The sequence below is a fragment of the Phyllobates terribilis genome, unplaced genomic scaffold, assembly GCF_046119375.1.
Source record: "Phyllobates terribilis strain yellow unplaced genomic scaffold, ASM4611937v1 Scaffold_4__5_contigs__length_816908805, whole genome shotgun sequence".
Taxonomy (NCBI): Eukaryota; Metazoa; Chordata; class Amphibia; order Anura; family Dendrobatidae; genus Phyllobates; species Phyllobates terribilis.
In genome coordinates this window covers 380,186,129-380,200,319 of record NW_027362764.1, presented here as the reverse complement: position 1 = coordinate 380,200,319, position 14,191 = coordinate 380,186,129, and the positions used below count along the sequence as shown (strand labels likewise).

At 43.5% G+C, this 14,191-nt stretch overlaps 1 protein-coding gene across 1 annotated transcript in view; it reads right to left on the bottom strand.

Moving 5' to 3' along the window:
* The window catches only part of FRRS1L (ferric chelate reductase 1 like), a 107,338-nt gene extending 99,086 nt beyond the window's left edge, over window positions 1-8,252 (bottom strand). The window contains exon 1 of the mRNA XM_073678485.1: window positions 8,097-8,252. The gene's annotated coding sequence lies outside the window, so the exon portion shown is untranslated. The remainder of the gene's footprint in view (window positions 1-8,096) is intronic.
* Between the last annotated feature and the right edge of the window lie 5,939 nt (window positions 8,253-14,191).

The following is a 14,191-nucleotide window of genomic DNA, read 5'->3' as shown; positions in this document are numbered from 1 at the left end:
AGCTGACAGATCCTCTATATACTACACCACACAGCAGAGCTGACAGATCCTCTATATAATACACCACACAGGAGAGCTGACAGATTCTCTACACACTACACCACACAAGAGAGCTGACAGATCCTCTATACACTACACCACATAAGAGAGCTGACAGATCCTCTATATACTGCACCACACAGCAGAGCTGACAGATCCTCTATATACTACACCACACAGGAGAGCTGACAGATTCTCTATATACTACACGACACAAGAGAGCTGACAGATTCTCTATATACTGCACCACACAGGAGAGATCCTCTATATATTACACCACACAGGAGAGCTGACAGATCCTCTATATACTACACCACACAGGAGAGCTGACAGATCCTCTATATACTACACCACAAAAGAGAGCTGACAGATCCTCTATATCAGGGGTCTCAAACACGCGGCCCGCGGGACGCATGCGGCCGTTCAGGCTGCTTCATGCGGCCAGCAGGCACCATAGACCCCGATCGCGGCCCAGTCCAGGAGCTGCCGGCAGCTGCGCTTCAGTTCAGTGTATTGCCGCGTAGAGACCGGCTCTCTGCACAGCAATACAAGTGGCAGCCGCCAGCCAATCAGAGGCCAGCAGCTGACATCTGCGTCCCAGCGCATCAGCGTATGACATCACTGACACGCGCAGATGTCAGCATCTGGCCTCTGATAGGCCGGCGGCTGCCACTAGTATTGCTGTGCAGAGAGCCGTTCTCTGCGCGGCAATACACTGAACTGAAGCGCAGCTGCCGGCAGCTCCTGGAGCGGGCCGCGATCAGGGTCTATGGTGCCTGCGTTCCACAGGTGCAGAAAGGATGCAGAGGGAGCGGAGGACAGGTGAGAAGAATCTTTTTTTTTCTCTTGTATGTGTAGAAGGGCACAAGGAACAGTCCTCCAAGATGGGGACCAGGCTGGGGACAGTCCTCCAAGATGGGGACCAGGCTGGGGACAGTCCTAAAAGATGGGGACCAGGCTGGGGACAGTCCTAAAAGATTGGGACAAAGATGGGGGACATTACAAGATGCAGACCAGGGTGGGGCACATTACTACAAGATTTTGGTAGAAAAACTTCAAAATAAAACATGAAAAAATGTATATTTTGCCACTAAAAATGCTGCTTTATATCTAAACTAAAGTAAACAAAAAAAGTGCATGTTTTATTATCGCCACATCCATAACAACCCAAGCTATAAAAAATAAAACTGCAAAAATGTTCAAAAGGTGTATGGAAAAAAAATGGTATCACTAAAAATGTCACTTTGTCTTGAAAAGAATGCGGCCCCCCAAATTAATTTTTTTTCCGTGTGTGGCCCATATACCCAGCCGAGTTTGAGACACCTGGTCTGTACTCTATAGAAGAGGCAGAGATGCCTGCCATAATGGTCTGTACTCTATAGAAGAGGCAGAGATACCTGCCATAATGGTCTACAGTCTATAGAAGAGGCAGAGATGCCTGCCATAATGGTCTATACTCTATAGAAGAGGCAGAGATACCTGCCATAATGGTCTACAGTCTATAGAAGAGGCAGAGATACCTGCCATAATGGTCTATACTCTATAGAAGAGGCAGAGATGCCTGCCATAATGGTCTGTACTCTATAGAAGAGGCAGAGATACCTGCCATAACGGTCTGTACTCTATAGAAGAGGCAGAGATACCTGCCATAACGGTCTGTACACTATAGAAGAGGCAGAGATACCTGCCATAATGGTCTATACTCTATAGAAGAGGCAGAGATGCCTGCCATAATGGTCTATACTCTATAGAAGAGGCAGAGATGCCTGCCATAATGGTCTGTACTCTATAGAAGAGGCAGAGATACTTGCCATAATGGTCTGTACTCTATAGAAGAGGCAGGATGCCTGCCATAATGGTCTGTACTCTATAGAAGAGGCAGAGATGCCTGCCATAATGGTCTATACTCTATAGAAGAGGAAGAGATGCCTGCCATAATGGTCTGTACTCTATAGAAGAGGCAGCGATGCCTGCCATAATGGTCTGTACTCTATAGAAGAGGCAGAGATGCCTGCCATAACAGTATATACTCTATAGCAGAGGAAGAGATGCCTGCCATAATGGTCTATACTCTATAGAAGAGGCAGCGATGCCTGCCATAATGGTCTGTACTCTATAGAAGAGGCAGCGATGCCTGCCATAATGGTCTGTACTCTATAGAAGAGGCAGCGATGCCTGCCATAATGGTCTGTACTCTATAGAAGAGGCAGCGATACCTGCCATAATGGTCTGTACTCTATAGAAGAGGCAGAGATACCTGCCATAATGGTCTGTACTCTATAGAAGAGGCAGCGATACCTGCCATAATGGTCTGTACTCTATAGAAGAGGCAGCGATGCCTGACATAATTGTCTACAGTCTATAGAAGAGGCAGAGATGCCTGCTATAATGGTCTGTACTCTATAGAAGAGGCAGCGATGCCTGCCATAATAGTATATACTCTATAGAAGAGGCAGAGATGCCTGCCATAATGGTCTGTACTCTATAGAAGAGGCAGCGATACCTGCCATAATGGTCTATACTCTATAGAAGAGGCAGCGATGCCTGCCATAATGGTCTATACTCTATAGAAGAGGCAGAGATGCCTGCCATAATGGTCTATACTCTATAGAAGAGGCAGCGATGCCTGCCATAATGGTATGTACTCTATAGAAGAGGCAGAGATGCCTGCCATAATGGTCTGTACTCTATAGAAGAGGCAGAGATACCTGCCATAATGGTCTGTACTCTACAGAAGAGGCAGAGATGCCTGCCATAATGGTCTATACTCTATAGAAGAGGCAGAGATACCTGCCATAATGGTCTGTACTCTATAGAAGAGGCAGAGATACCTGCCATAATGGTCTGTACTCTATAGAAGAGGCAGAGATGCCTGCCATAATGGTCTGTACTCTATAGAAGAGGAAGAGATACCTGCCATAATGGTCTGTACTCTATAGAAGAGGCAGAGATGCCTGCCATAATGGTCTGTACTCTATAGAAGAGGCAGAGATGCCTGCCATAATGGTCTGTACTCTATAGAAGAGGCAGAGATGCCTGCCATAATGGTCTGTACTCTATAGAAGAGGCAGAGATGCCTGCCATAATGGTCTGTACTCTATAGAAGAGGCAGAGATACCTGCCATAATGGTCTATACTCTATAGAAGAGGCAGCGATGCCTGCCATAATGGTCTGTACTCTATAGAAGAGGCAGAGATGCCTGCCATAATGGTCTATACTCTATAGAAGAGGCAGAGATACCTGCCATAATGGTCTATACTCTATAGAAGAGGCAGAGATACCTGCCATAATGGTCTACACTCTATAGAAGAGGCAGAGATGCCTGCCATAATGGTCTATACTCTATAGAAGAGGCAGAGATGCCTGCCATAATGGTCTGTACTCTATAGAAGAGGAAGAGATACCTGCCATAATGGTCTGTACTCTATAGAAGAGGCAGAGATGCCTGCCATAATGGTCTGTACTCTATAGAAGAGGCAGAGATGCCTGCCATAATGGTCTGTACTCTATAGAAGAGGCAGAGATGCCTGCCATAATGGTCTGTACTCTATAGAAGAGGCAGAGATACCTGCCATAATGGTCTGTACTCTATAGAAGAGGCAGAGATGCCTGCCATAATGGTCTGTACTCTATAGAAGAGGCAGAGATACCTGCCATAATGGTCTATACTCTATAGAAGAGGCAGAGATACCTGCCATAATGGTCTACACTCTATAGAAGAGGCAGAGATACCTGCCATAATGGTCTATACTCTATAGAAGAGGCAGAGATGCCTGCCATAATGGTCTGTACTCTATAGAAGAGGAAGAGATACCTGCCATAATGGTCTGTACTCTATAGAAGAGGCAGAGATACCTGCCATAATGGTCTGTACTCTATAGAAGAGGCAGAGATGCCTGCCATAATGGTCTGTACTCTATAGAAGAGGCAGCGATGCCTGCCATAATGGTCTGTACTCTATAGAAGAGGCAGAGATGCCTGCCATAATGGTCTATACTCTATAGAAGAGGCAGAGATACCTGCCATAATGGTCTGTACTCTATAGAAGAGGCAGCGATGCCTGCCATAATGGTCTGTACTCTATAGAAGAGGCAGAGATGCCTGCCATAATGGTCTATACTCTATAGAAGAGGCAGAGATACCTGCCATAATGGTCTATACTCTATAGAAGAGGCAGAGATGCCTGCCATAATGGTCTATACTCTATAGAAGAGGCAGAGATACCTGCCATAATGGTCTATACTCTATAGAAGAGGCAGAGATACCTGCCATAATGGTCTGTACTCTATAGAAGAGGCAGAGATACCTGCCATAATGGTCTGTACTCTATAGAAGAGGAAGAGATACCTGCCATAATGGTCTATACTGTATAGAAGAGGCAGAGATACCTGCCATAATGGTCTGTACTCTATAGAAGAGGCAGAGATACCTGCCATAATGGTCTATACTCTATAGAAGAGGCAGAGATACCTGCCATAATGGTCTATACTCTATAGAAGAGGCAGAGATACCTGCCATAATGGTCTACACTCTATAGAAGAGGCAGAGATGCCTGCCATAATGGTCTATACTCTATAGAAGAGGCAGAGATACCTGCCATAATGGTCTGTACTCTATAGAAGAGGAAGAGATACCTGCCATAATGGTCTGTACTCTATAGAAGAGGCAGAGATACCTGCCATAATGGTCTACACTCTATAGAAGAGGCAGAGATGCCTGCCATAATGGTCTACACTCTATAGAAGAGGCAGAGATGCCTGCCATAATGGTCTATACTCTATAGAAGAGGCAGAGATGCCTGCCATAATGGTCTGTACTCTATAGAAGAGGCAGAGATACCTGCCATAATGGTCTGTACTCTATAGAAGAGGCAGAGATGCCTGCCATAATGGTCTGTACTCTATAGAAGAGGCAGCGATGCCTGCCATAATGGTCTGTACTCTATAGAAGAGGCAGAGATACCTGCCATAATGGTCTGTACTCTATAGAAGAGGCAGAGATACCTGCCATAATGGTCTGTACTCTATAGAAGAGGCAGAGATGCCTGCCATAATGGTCTATACTCTATAGAAGAGGAAGAGATACCTGCCATAATGGTCTGTACTCTATAAAAGAGGCAGAGATACCTGCCATAATGGTCTGTACTCTATAGAAGAGGAAGAGATACCTGCCATAATGGTCTGTACTCTATAGAAGAGGAAGAGATACCTGCCATAATGGTCTGTACTCTATAGAAGAGGCAGAGATACCTCCCATAATGGTCTGTACTCTATAGAAGAGGCAGAGATGCCTGCCATAATGGTCTATACTCTATAGAAGAGGCAGAGATGCCTGCCATAATGGTCTATACTCTATAGAAGAGGCAGAGATGCCTGCCATAATGGTCTGTACTCTATAGAAGAGGAAGAGATACCTGCCATAATGGTCTGTACTCTATAGAAGAGGCAGAGATGCCTGCCATAATGGTCTATACTCTATAGAAGAGGCAGAGATGCCTGCCATAATGGTCTGTACTCTATAGAAGAGGAAGAGATACCTGCCATAATGGTCTGTACTCTATAGAAGAGGCAGAGATACCTGCCATAATGGTCTGTACTCTATAGAAGAGGAAGAGATACCTGCCATAATGGTCTATACTGTATAGAAGAGGCAGAGATACCTGCCATAATGGTCTGTACTCTATAGAAGAGGCAGAGATACCTGCCATAATGGTCTATACTCTATAGAAGAGGCAGAGATACCTGCCATAATGGTCTATACTCTATAGAAGAGGCAGAGATACCTGCCATAATGGTCTACACTCTATAGAAGAGGCAGAGATGCCTGCCATAATGGTCTATACTCTATAGAAGAGGCAGAGATACCTGCCATAATGGTCTGTACTCTATAGAAGAGGAAGAGATACCTGCCATAATGGTCTGTACTCTATAGAAGAGGCAGAGATACCTGCCATAATGGTCTACACTCTATAGAAGAGGCAGAGATGCCTGCCATAATGGTCTACACTCTATAGAAGAGGCAGAGATGCCTGCCATAATGGTCTATACTCTATAGAAGAGGCAGAGATGCCTGCCATAATGGTCTGTACTCTATAGAAGAGGCAGAGATACCTGCCATAATGGTCTGTACTCTATAGAAGAGGCAGAGATGCCTGCCATAATGGTCTGTACTGTATAGAAGAGGCAGCGATGCCTGCCATAATGGTCTGTACTCTATAGAAGAGGCAGAGATACCTGCCATAATGGTCTGTACTCTATAGAAGAGGCAGAGATACCTGCCATAATGGTCTGTACTCTATAGAAGAGGCAGAGATGCCTGCCATAATGGTCTATACTCTATAGAAGAGGAAGAGATACCTGCCATAATGGTCTGTACTCTATAGAAGAGGCAGAGATACCTGCCATAATGGTCTGTACTCTATAGAAGAGGAAGAGATACCTGCCATAATGGTCTGTACTCTATAGAAGAGGAAGAGATACCTGCCATAATGGTCTGTACTCTATAGAAGAGGCAGAGATACCTGCCATAATGGTCTGTACTCTATAGAAGAGGCAGAGATGCCTGCCATAATGGTCTATACTCTATAGAAGAGGCAGAGATGCCTGCCATAATGGTCTATACTCTATAGAAGAGGCAGAGATGCCTGCCATAATGGTCTGTACTCTATAGAAGAGGAAGAGATACCTGCCATAATGGTCTGTACTCTATAGAAGAGGCAGAGATGCCTGCCATAATGGTGTATACTCTATAGAAGAGGAAGAGATACCTGCCATAATGGTCTGTACTCTATAGAAGAGGCAGAGATGCCTGCCATAATGGTCTATACTCTATAGAAGAGGAAGAGATACCTGCCATAATGGTCTGTACTCTATAGAAGAGGAAGAGATACCTGCCATAATGGTCTGTACTCTATAGAAGAGGCAGAGATACCTGCCATAATGGTCTGTACTCTATAGAAGAGGCAGAGATGCCTGCCATAATGGTCTATACTCTATAGAAGAGGCAGAGATGCCTGCCATAATGGTCTATACTCTATAGAAGAGGCAGAGATGCCTGCCATAATGGTCTGTACTCTATAGAAGAGGCAGAGATGCCTGCCATAATGGTCTATACTCTATAGAAGAGGCAGAGATGCCTGCCATAATGGTCTGTACTCTATAGAAGAGGCAGAGATACCTGCCATAATGGTCTGTACTCTATAGAAGAGGCAGAGATGCCTGCCATAATGGTCTGTACTCTATAGAAGAGGAAGAGATACCTGCCATAATGGTCTGTACTCTATAGAAGAGGAAGAGATACCTGCCATAATGGTCTGTACTCTATAGAAGAGGAAGAGATACCTGCCATAATGGTCTATACTCTATAGAAGAGGCAGAGATGCCTGCCATAATGGTCTACACTCTATAGAAGAGGCAGAGATGCCTGCCATAATGGTCTGTACTCTATAGAAGAGGCAGAGATACCTGCCATAATGGTCTATACTCTATAGAAGAGGCAGAGATGCCTGCCATAATGGTCTGTACTCCATAGAAGAGGCAGAGATACCTGCCATAATGGTCTATACTCTATAGAAGAGGCAGAGATGCCTGCCATAATGGTCTATACTCTATAGAAGAGGCAGAGATGCCTGCCATAATGGTCTGTACTCTATAGAAGAGGAAGAGATACCTGCCATAATGGTCTATACTCTATAGAAGAGGCAGAGATGCCTGCCATAATGGTCTGTACTCTATAGAAGAGGAAGAGATACCTGCCATAATGGTCTGTACTCTATAGAAGAGGAAGAGATACCTGCCATAATGGTCTGTACTCTATAGAAGAGGCAGAGATACCTGCCATTGACATGAATGGATACTATGTAATATGGAGGGAGCCAGGAATAAAGCACACAGGACAGCACATACAGGGCGCCTGGAGAAACCCTCATGTTCTGTGACACAGATGGGGCACAGCGTCCATGTATCCTCCGCCTCTCCGGCAGCGCTATGGCTGCAGGGAGGGAGATGCGTGGTGCTGAAACAGCTCCTAACAGCATCCCCGGCCGCAGCGACCATACCTTCCTCCGCAGGTGGCCTCACTCGTGCCCTCCGTGACTGTGCATCCACCGCCGCTTACATGGACGCCGCCGCTGTCGCCGGAGCTCCCTGCTCAGAGGGCCCGAAGATTGCGTCATGGTCACGTGACCGAGCGAGCTGCAGGGATGTGGTGGTGACATGTGTGATACAAGACGGCACAGGAGGTGTGTGTATATGTACAATCACTGTGTGTACACTATATGTGTATATATGTATAAACACGTGTGTGTGTGTGTGTACAGAATATATATATATACAGTACAGACCAAAAGTTTGGACACACCTCATTTAAAGATTTTTCTGTATTTTCATGACTATTGGCTCATCAAGAGAATGCCAAGAGTGTGCAAAGCAGTCATCAAAGCAAAAGGTGGCTACTTTGAAGAACCTAGAATATAAGACATATTTTCAGTTGTTTCACACTCTTTTGTTAAGTATATAATTCCACATGTGTTAATTCATAGTTTTGATGCCTTCAGTGTGAATGTACAATTTTCATAGTCGTGAAAATACAGAAAAATCTTTAAATGAGAAGGTGTGTCCAAACTTTTGGTCTGTACTGTATATGTGCCCATTTTTATTTTCAGGGCCGCGGTGATCAGTGTGCAAACTCTGCACTAACCAACTCCCAGCATTAGGACATCAGCATGAAGGATTGACAAGATGAAGAAGAAAAAGGCTAGGGTCGGACGAGACGTCAGCAGTAAGTTACTCTTTGTAAATATGCTGCATACAGGTACTGTAAAGAGGAATGCAAAAAAAGAGAGAAAAAATTCCCACCGTACTCACATTAAGGAACACCTGTCTTTATCTCCAGGAGTGCCATTCTGATACTGCTGACCAACAAAAATATCCAGACAAAAAAAGTAAATGGGTAGGCACATCCAAATCTTAAAAAATTCTTCAAGTTTTATTAAAGTTACATAGAATTAAAATCCACATGGGAATAATGTGATAATAGTAACAGCTCTGACGCATAGAGCTATAGCTCTAAAGCGGTTCCTGTTACCACACCATTCCCATGTGGATTTTAATTCTATGCATCTTTAATAAAGCTTGAAGATTTTTTTAGATTTGGATGTGCCTACCCATTTACTTTTTTTTGTATAGGGGGATGTTTACACGGACTGACCAGCGGCATTAAACAACCACTTATCGGTAAAGTAAACCATTACTGATCGGCAATCGTCTAATAGCCTGTTTAAACAGACAGAGGAGAGTAAACTATGTGCACTGAGCAATCCGTCCCATATTATATAGCATCCCCTTTGGCATCATGACTCCAGAAAACCGCCTATAATGGACTAACTTGTAATTCCTCTTAATGAACCAGTATCAATGGGGAAACACATCAAGGTTATGGCACTTTGGTAGTTACAGTCATGGCCGAATGTTGGCACCCTTCAAATTGTTCCAGAAAATGAAATATTTCGCCCAAAAAAATCATTGCAATTACACGTTTTATTATACACATGTTTATTTCCTTTGAATGTATTGGAATAACACAAAAAAAGAGGAAAAAAGGCAAATTGGACATCATTTCTCACAAAACCCCAAAAATGGGCTGGGCATAATTGTTTACACCTTCAACTTAATATTTGGTTGCACACTCTTTGGAATAAATAACTGCAATCAATCGCTTCCTATAACCATAAACAAACTTCTTACACCTCTACACTGGAATTTTGGACCACTCTTCTTTTGCAAACTGCTCCAGGTCTCTTATATTTGAAGGGTGCCTTCTCCCAACAACAATTCTAAGATCTCTCCACAGGTGTTCAATGGGCTTTAGATCCGGACTCATTGCTGGCCACTTCAAAACTCTCCAGCGCTTTGTTTCCATACATTTCTGGGTGCTTCTTGAAGAATGTTTGGGGTCGTTGTCCTGCTGGAAGACCTAGGACGCAAATCAAGCTTTCTGACACTGGCCACTACATTGCAACCCAATATCCTTTGGTAATCTTCAGATTTCATGATGCCTTGCACACAGTCAAGGCATCCAGGGCCTGAGGCAGCAAAACAACCCCAAAGCATCTTTAAACCACCACCATATTTGACTGTAGGTACGGTGTTCTTTTCTTTGTAGGCCTCATTTAGTTTTGTGTAAACAGTGATGTGCTTTATCAAACAGCTCTATTTTGGTCTCAGCTGTAAACAAGACGCTTTCCCAGAAGGATTTTGGCTTACTCATGTACATTTAGGCAAACTGCAGTCTAGCTTTTTATGTCTCTTTATCAGCAGTGGGGTCCTCCTGGGTCTCCTGCTATAGCGATTCATTTTATTCAGAAGTCGACGAATAGTTCGCACTAACACTGATGCACCCTGAGCCTGCAGGACAGCTTGAATTTCTTTGGGCCTTGACTGGGGCTGCTTATCCACCATCCGAACTACCCTGCGTCCAGTGTCATGGCTTGGGAACTTCTGGATTATGTTGTTCACCATAGACAAAGGAACATTAAGATCTCCGTAAATGGACTTATAACCTTGAGATTGTTGATATTTTTCAACAATTATGGTTCTCAAGTCCTCAGTCAGTTGTCTCCTCCTCTTTCTGTTCTCCATGCTTAGTGTTGCACACACAGACATACAAAGCAAAGATTAAGTCAACTTCTCCCTTTTTATCTGGTTTCAGGTGTGTTTTTCATATTGCACACACCTATTACTTGACACAGATGGGTTTGAATGAGCATCACATGCTTGAAACAAAGTTTTTTACCTACAATTTTGGAAAGGTGGCAACAATTTTATCTGGCCCATTTTTGGGATTTTGTATGAAATCGTGTCCAATTTGCCTTTTTTCCTCTGTTTTTTTGTGTTGTTCCAATACGCACAAAGAAAATAAACACATGTATATCAAAATATGTCTAATTGCAATAATTTTCTGCTAGACATACAAAGTTAATTACCGGCCATGTGTTTTTTTCAGTACCCATGACAGCACCACAAGAGAGGGGATCCGCCCTTCAAGCACAGGAAACCTTCAGGATAAAAAGGGTGGTACCTGTACCCGCATCAGTTTGATTACAGAGCACGAGAGGACACCCAATAGTTAATTACACATATTATATACAACCTCTTTAACTTTACCCATCAAGTGAGACCCACCAACCAGAAAAGGGATTACAACATATTAACGGGGGGTAATATAAGGGTGCTGTCATAGGTCCTGAAAAAACAAATTACCAGTAAGTAACTTCGTATTTTTCTGTCACCCATGACAGCACCATGAGAGAATTGCAGAGAATTACTTCTAGGGAAAGCCTGTAGAACACTTCTACCACATGTGAGATCAGAAGAGGAAAACAGATCCAGCCTATAGTGCTTATAAAAGGTGGAAGGGGAAGACCATGTTACAGATCTGTTTGATGGAGACATCTGACCTCTCTGCCCAGGATGCTGCTATTTCTCTTGTGGGGTGGGCCTTCAGACCCTCTGGAACATCACTAACTGCCCCCACATAGGCTATCTTAATAGCTTCTCTGATCCATCTTGCTAAAGTACTTTTAATCCCTTTCTAGGTACTTTAAAGGAGACAAAGAGAGTCCTATTTTTTCTACTAGGTTCTGTGACTGCCTAATATTGTAATATTGTAATAGACACCTTCTGACATCTAAAGTATGTAACATTTCCTCTTTATTAGTGATGAGCGAGCATGCTCGTTACTCGAGATTTACGAGCATGCTCAGGTGTTTTCCGATTATCTTCAGCGTGCTCGGGTGTTATGTTTCAGTCACTCCGTACTCATGATTTGCGACTGTTTGACAGCTTTGATACATGTGAAGAATGCCTGTTTCTTAAGCATTCCTCACATGTATTAAAGCTGTCAAACTGTCGCAAATCATGAGCACGCAGTTACTGAAACATAACACCTGAACACGCTGAAGATACTCGGCGAACACCCAAGCATGCGCGCCGAATGGTTAACAGAACATACTCCCTCATCACTACTCTTTATGATTCTTAAGATCAGAACAAAAGGATGGCAAAACTATCTCTTGTGATCTATGAATTTAGGAACTACCTTGGGGAGATAAGCTGGGTCTGGTCTCAAAATTACCCTGTCCTCCAGAACCTGGGTAAAGGTGGGGATCAACAAGGCCTGGATCTCACTCACCATGTGGGCCGATGTCAACGCTACTAACAGAACTGTTTTCAGGGAGATTATTTTAGCTGAAATTGAATTTAAAGGTTCGAAGGGTGATTCTGTTAATAATGTCAGAACCAAATTCAAATCCCAAGGGGGTATCCTTGATGTAGGGACAAGTCTGAACCTAGTACATGCTTTTATAAATCTAGAGACCCACTTGTTGCCTGCTAGGTCATAATAACTATACAGCGCCCGCAGGTCTGAAATTATCAATTTGTTTCTCTCCTGAAGGTGGGCTGTAACTTCTGATATTATTTTCGTAAAAACCTGATGGTCTACTGCTAGACCAAAAGGAAGTGCTCTGTATTGAAAATGCCTGACCACCCCTTTTGCTGTTACTGCCACTCTGAGGAATTTCTGATATTCTACATGTATCAGTTAATGATATTAGACATCCTTTAGGTCCAGGACTGCTATATAGCATCCTGGAAAGAACAGTCTCATGGCCGATTTTATTAATTCCATTTTGAACGTAGGGATTTTCAGGAATCTATTCACTGCCCTTAAATTGATTATTCCCCTGAAAGTATTTTCAGGTTTCTTTATCAGAAATAAAGGGGAGTCGAATCCCTTCTTCCGATCCTCTGGTGGGACGTCTAATAAGACGCGTTTTTCTATTAGATTTAAGACTTTTGTCTCTAGTGCCAGTTTTTCCAGCAGAGATGCCCATGGGGACGTTACAATGAATCTCTCTGGTGGACACATGTGAAACTCCAGTGTCAAACCTGACCTTATTAGGAGGAAATCTTTTCCCAGGCTGGGAGGAAGAGAGAGATCCCCCCCACCTGGGGAATAAAGTCATTGGGAGGGCTTTCTGCCATCCGGTGAGGGACTGCCTTAGAGGAATCCTCTACTTCTTTTAGTACGGTCCTTCCATCTGTCCAGGTGCCTGGATGGTCTCTTCCGGCTAAACACTTTCTTCGAAAGGGCCGTTTAAAGGATGAAAAGGAAGATTTTGGAAACCCTTTTTTGTTATCCCCTGCTTTATCTAGGATATCTGCCAGGGCATAACTGAATAAATATTCCCCCTCACATGGAAGAGAGCACAGCTTCACTTTCACCTGCACATCCCCTGGTCAACATTTCAATAAGACGTCTCTGCGGCCTGTGTTTTATAATGCCGCTGACCTCGCAGCTAGTCTTGCCAAGTCAGCTGAGGCGTCCGAAAAGAAGGCAGCAGCCCGCTTCATTAAAGGGAGTGAGGCTAAAATGCAATCTCTTGCCACTTTGCTATTTAGTTGGTCCTAACAATTACTTAACTAGACCATCAGGGACCTAGCTGTACAATCGCCGTCATGGATGGTTTTAAGGTTATAATATTTGGCACTCTCCAAAAAATGTCACGATTATTGCATCAATAATATCTGATCAGGTCTGATGACCACGGTTTTCGGGCAGTGGCGTTATAGATATGATATTGGTCAGCGACTAAGTGTGAATAGGTTGAACAACACATAACTCGCAGACTTTAACTGGAGTGTAATATTTTGCACGCTCCAAAAAATGTGGCGATTATTACAGCAGTAATATCGGATCACGTCTGATGATGGACAAGTTTCTCTGCTTCCACAATACAGCAATGCGATTAAAATCAAACAAATCTGACTATTCTGCTAACAAGCTAATGGAGCAGTAAAAATCATGTACTATATTGCTGGCTTTTTAAGCAAATAATCAGGATTAAGAGCAAAAAAAAATTAGCCCTGATATCTAGGGCTATTGATATCTGTAACAGCAGCAGACAGCACGTGCAATGGACCCTATTCTGCTCTATACACTCTCCACAAACTCTACCTGCCTAACTCCTGCTATCATAATATATGCAGCTGGATTAGACCTTAGAAGGACTGTGAGTTTAGATGTGTATATATTGCGGTGGAATACCTAATACCTCACTAATAAACCGAAAATTCTCTCCCTAGCTCAGTA